A 6381-nucleotide genomic window follows, 5' to 3' on the forward strand; every position below is an offset into this window, starting at 1 on the left:
CTTTCCTTTCCTTTCCTTTCCTTTCCTTTCCTTTCCTTTCCTTTCCTCTTTCCTTTCCTTTCCTTTCCTCTTTCCTTTCCTTCGCAAACCTTCCCAAACCTTCCCTCCCTTCTTTTTCTTTCCCTCCCTTCTTTTCCTTTCCCTCCCCTTCCCCTTCCCCTTCCCCTTCCCCTTCCCCTTCCCCTTCCCCTTCGCCTTCCCCTTCCCCTTCGCCTTCCCCTTCCCAAACCTTCCCTTCCTTTTCCTTCCTCACTTATCACTCACCAGAATCAGAATCCAGCTGCATTCCAGGTCTAGCTTTTACCAAAACTGATCCTCACAGAGATCACTACAAACCCACAGGGTTTTCTCTCAAAAGTCCATTGAAATGTATATCAACAACACAAATGCACTAATAAAACAAAATAACGGGGAATTGCAGAGGTTTTTTCACAATACTAAAGGGGCACCGTGTCACTTTTAGAGCTGACTGCACAAATGTCTCCACTGCTGTCACAACCAGGTGACCAAGTGACCACAGGGACACCCGTGAATGTGTTTCCCAGAGCTGAGCAGCCAAGCAGCTGTGCTTCCAAGCCCAGGTCAGCTGCTAATTCCTTCCTTTTTTTGGCATCTCAGGTGGATTTAAAGCTCTGCACAGCCCCAGCAATCCTGCTGCCTGTACCAGAGGTCCAGGCTTTGGCACCAAACCCACATTTGCTGTGTGATGGGATGTACCCTAAGACAGCCCTGCTCCTGGCAGGAGCTGTTTTAACTCAACCACCAGCTCCGAGGCACTGATTAATCCACCCAAATAATTCAGCCTTTGCTTTGTCAACTTTGCCATCTGCCTGTTTCTCTGTCGTCTGTCCCAGCTGAAGGGACAACCCCACAGAAACCATCTCCTCCCAGACACTCCCACCAGCAACCCAGGGGATTCCCACAGGGAGTGCAGTGTATTCCTACCGCGCTTGGACTTGTCTACGTTTTGCCATGGAAACTCATTGTGACCCCGAGTGGTTCTCCAGTGTGGCTGGAAAAGCAAAGTGGTACATTTTCCACTTGGCTGTCAGTCAACAGTGGCCTTGGAAACAGCTCCCAGGCTGCTCTCCAGCCCTGTTGGGTGGTCCAGGAGCCTGTAGATCACACTCAGGGATGAGGACAAGCTTCAGCCACACCTGAATCCGCACTTGAGATCTTACAACCTGTAAAAAGCTCAACAGATTTCCTCTACCAAGGAATATCCGGTGTAAATCCATGGCACCACCCTGAGAGGGACCTCTAGGTGCCTTTATAGAATCACAGAATCATCCAAGTTGGAAAAGACATCTAAAGCATTGAGTCCAACCCAGGCAAGCAGCAAGGGAAAGATGTCATATCCCAGCTGCAGAATGGACAGTGGAGCCCATTTGTGCTGTATGGAATACTGAGAGACTCCCTGGAGAGGCAGTGAAATAATTCACCCATCGAATGGAACATCTTAATCGATGCCTGTCCAGGGAATCCGTCAAAAGTACGATCCGGTTTCAGCGGGATGGGATTTGAGAAGGCCCCGGCTGCCATCTAGTGGAGTCGGGATGTGTCTTTAGACTAAAATAAATAAATAAATAAATAAGTAGTACATTTGGGAATAAAGGAGAGCTAATCCGTCATCTGAGGATTAAACAACCTCTTTACTTGAGGAAAGCATCATAAAAAATGAAGACATAAAAAAAATAAAAGACAAATGAAACAGGGGACAGAACCACACTGTAATCACAGGAAACAGGGGGATATTGGAATGATTCAAATAAAAATAGAGGATAAAGGAACCTCTTGCCACTGCTTCTGAAACAGTTTATGGTCTCTCTTGCACATCAGTGGAAAACCACACAAGGGTTTTCACACCCAATAAAAGGAAATTCTGGCTGTTTTCAAAGCAATCAGGTGGTATTTCATTCCTCCCACCCCAGCTTGTTCTCCAGCACGTGCACTTTGCAACACCACTGCACGTTTTTGCTGGGAAGGGTGGCAGATGTTTTCATCGGAAGTTCACAACTTTCTGTCCAATATTTTGTTCATCACTGCTGGTGGTCAAATCTCACACACAGAGCAGGGTGCAAGCTCAGAGCAGGCACTTACTGTGCTTCCCTGAGAACTTCCTGGACTCCAACCCACTTGTGGATCTGGTTTTTCCCAAATTTTCCATTCATTTCTTCAGCCTTATCTTCAACCCACACAAATCTTGAATGCCTGGGGAGGTGTTCAGTGTTGTACAGGGAATTTTTCAAGGAATAAACCTCTCACCTCCACATTGACACTGCTCATTTTCCTTTAACTTTCATTTTCCCTTAACTTTCATTTTCCCTTATGAAATTTTACTGTACATCCCACTGGTTAAGAAAACACAGTTAACACAGTGTAAGCAGATTATCAAGTGGGTTTTCTACCATCAAGCTGATTTGGACTCAGTGCTCTGTTTTACACACTGTTATCTGTTTTGTAAGGAGATGGAGAAAATCCTTAACCTGTTGATGCACTCAGTGTGCATTAGGTGTGGATACTTCTCTACTTTCTAAAATTAATTCAATTCATCAAATATGACCAAAAAGAGGTGTTTCTACAATTCCCTGTAGACATAGTCCATTGGATCAAGGGGCTTTATTTGGCTGGAAACCAACCTGAGTTATTAAAATAAAGCTTGTGCTTGGGCAGAGAAGAGGAGGCACCACCTGCCCTGCTCATCATTTCCCAAACTTGATTTAGCTCCAACAGCTCGAGGTGAATCCCATTCCCAGTTTAATGGTGTGGTTTTAGCTGTTTGTCCTGAACCTGGGGAACCATAGAATGGTTTGGATTAGAAGGGATCCTCAGGATGATCTGATTCCAAACCCCTGCCACGGGCAGGGACATCTTCTACCAGCTCTGCACATGCCCAGCTATGGTACAGATAAAATGCTCTGGAAAGTTGAGGGAGGGAAATAAAGAAACACAGATTCACTGCAGAATCTGTGTGCACATTCCAAATTTAAGGATTTATTGTATGTGTTTCTGCTCCTTTAATAAAGGTATTTATTTGACACAGCAGTTTTGTTCAATCACATACGAAGTGATGGGAAAATCCTGTTGCTCCATAAAATTACAAAGAATATTTTAACATTATTTTCTCATACTGTTAAATTTTAATATATATTAAAAATTGATAGCATTTGAATGAAAATACAGTAGAAATAAACATTCCAGTCATTTAATTTATGTCATGAATTATAAACATGGTGTACTTTTATTTGCGACTAAACAACGTTGTGTTCTGGAAGCACAAAAATCATGAAATATTCATACAAACTGCAATTCTTTTTTTTAAGCTCTTTAGTTATAGGATTTTCACAGTATGCTGTAAAATCATTGTCACTAACCAGAAACCTCCCCATCATTCTGATGTACTTTGCAGCAGGCAGGGGCTGATTAAAAGCTTTGTTCTTTGGGGATAATTGTACAACTTACAACTTAAGGACAGCATATTAATATCTTAATTTGATAATACAAGAGCACAATTGAGGCCAGACATTGCTGGTGTAGATGTAATTGTCTCTCTTGCTATCAAGGCTGAGGTGGATTATGTGTGTCTGATCTCAGTTTCCACTTCCAGAGCTTTCCCTGATCAGCAGGGAACAGCACTATTGTAATTAAAAAATGTTGCAGGCTTGTTCCCAATCCATTATAGATAGGCAGCCACATCCCCCTTTTGCTACAGATACAAAGAGGCAACACAGGGGATTTGGGATCTTACATGCAACGATTTCAGGTACAAATTGGTTCAGAAAACAAATTTTGCCAGTAGAGTTTTTATTAGAATAATCAATCTAAAATTCACTAAGCACTTTGGGGCACTTTATATATTTTTATGAGGTTTATCCTCTATAAGGTCAATGCCATTATCACTGTGGGACATCCCTTGGTGGAGGTGTTTGCACCAAGTGTTTACTGTATTAGATCTTGAATCATAATACAAATAAAGCAAAACACTGAGAAGCTGTCCTGGCTTCACTGAAATCTGAATTTATTTCATGATGCAAACCCAATAATAGTGAGCTTCACTTGGTGTTAGATAAAGTCAGAAGAACCACAAGGGTTCACTGATAGTCATTACATGATGCACTGTTTCATTTTGTTAATATAAAATATAAAATTTATGCTTTTAATGGGAGAGACTTCACCCTTGCTATCAATTGCCAATAAAGTTATTAATAGTTGTAATGTGTGGGGAAGCTTGTAAGGCACTAAACTAGACAGAAAAAAAACCTGTTTAAAAAGGTGATTTGCGGATGGAGAAAAGATGAAGAAAAAAAAAAGGAGGAAAAAAATGGGAAAAGCATAAAAAAAATGTTACCTAACTGTGCATCATAGAAGAAACTAATGAAATACTCTCATAAATACATGGGGTATTTCCATTCAAAAAGAGAATTGGAAGATGGGGTCATGTCATACTGTCATATTGCTTAATTTTAGGCATGTGGCAGGTGTATTTAAGGATAGGAAGAGAAAAATTAACCAGTATCATACAATTAGTTTTCATATGAGACTAAAGCCATGCCCAAATGACTTAACTTACATCTATGCTGGCAGAAACCTGAGAGTAACACCTAAAACTGAGCCTTTTTTTTCCCCCTTCTGCAGCTGCAGTGAGATCAACTCAAGCCCTTATGTCCTGGAAGCTCCATTTTCCTTCTGTCTTTCCTTATTTTACTTCTGTCTTTCCTCATTTTACTTCTGTCTTTCCTCATTGCACTGTAAACCCTGTAGCAATTTGCACACCCTGGGAATGATCCTCTATTTAAGCTCAGTTTTTCATTGCTCTGGCCCCGCTCCAAGTGAAAGTAAATCACACTTGGCCAAAATTATTCTTCAAAGGTTAAGGAGTTTCTGCTGCTCACACTTCTCATACCTGTTTTATCAAACATTGCATATGACAAACAAGAACTTGTAGAAAAATAGTCTTATGCAATAATTGTGAACGTGCTCCTGGTGTTAAACTCAGTATAAATTATCTAAAGTCAATCTTGAAAAATTAAATTGCTTAAGTTTTTAAATTAACACTTTATATTAAAATTGGATTTGCTGAAAACATAATGTAACTCAAATACCCATGCCATGGATTGTCAAAACTGATATTAATATTTTAATTAAATAATCAGAGTAATTTCTTCTGATTGTAACCATCTCTATTTCCAGTTTCAGCTGTCTCAAAGGCAAGTGTTCTCCCTGAAGTATCTATTTATTTTAGGAAGGAATAAAATTAGGATTCCATTCTCTGTTCATGTTAGAAAAAGCTGAGAAGTCTAGAAAAGGACAATGACCAGTGTGCAATAGCCTTATTTAGGTGATAAGGGATATAATTATGCCTATTATGTATTCTGCAGAGTCAATGGAAATTATTAGGACAGACCACTGTTATTCTTGATGTAGAGGGATTTGGAGCCAATCCCTTGATTCAGGCTTCTATAAAAGCAGAGAACAAGAGCCCTGAGAAGCCTCTGTATTCATGTGCCTTCATATCTGTTATTAACCTGTCCATTTAATGTCAGAGCCATCATGGAAACACCATTTCAAAACTTCAGGATTTAATTACAAGTCAGAAAATCCATTTGATACATCAAGACTCACGAGAGTCTTAATATGACACTTTCTATCACTGTTTGAGACATGGGGGGGCAAAAAATGCCCTCACACATTCAGAAATCAGCTGATGCCAGACAATCTGTGCAGCAGAAGAAAGAATTTCTTTTTGGTTTTATTGCTTTTCCTTTTATCTTCCACTTATGGAGCATGATGGTCTTTAGAGTAAATCAGCCAATATTCACAATTAATTATACACCAAGAGAAATGCAGCAGCTGCAGGGAATTTTCTGTCTCAATATATATGGGGAGAGATGGATAAAATTTTGATGCTTTCCTGAGTGATCGATCTGGGCTCCATTCTGATGGAGACCATGATCTTTTGGAGACTGGAAAAATCCATCTCCAGAAAAAAAGTCTCATTCAACTACCTCAACACTTGTGTTTACTGATAATGCCACTTTTCCGTGTCAGCTGGCTGTTGTGTGACACTGAAAGGCATCTCTCTGCTTGTCCCTTACTTTCCACCCAGCTCACCTTGAATTTTTCTGGATAAAGGAACAAAACCAGTGTAAACAACATCTTGGGCCACACATTGTAAACTATGTTCTAAGGAGTCACTTCAGAAATGGAAACAGGTTCCTTCCTCCCAGTGTTACCTCAGGTGCTCCCACACTCGGGTCTGAGTTCAGTCATTGCTGTAACTTCCACAGGGAGAAGAATAATGAGAATGAAACTATTAATTTTTTTTGGGGGGTGGGGGAGGATATTTTTTTAATTGGAAGAGAAAAGTACCTTCTTGGCACT

Source organism: Neopelma chrysocephalum, unplaced genomic scaffold (assembly GCF_003984885.1).
Source record: "Neopelma chrysocephalum unplaced genomic scaffold, ASM398488v2 Primary Assembly neopelma1_101, whole genome shotgun sequence".
NCBI classification, from domain to species: domain Eukaryota; kingdom Metazoa; phylum Chordata; class Aves; order Passeriformes; family Pipridae; genus Neopelma; species Neopelma chrysocephalum.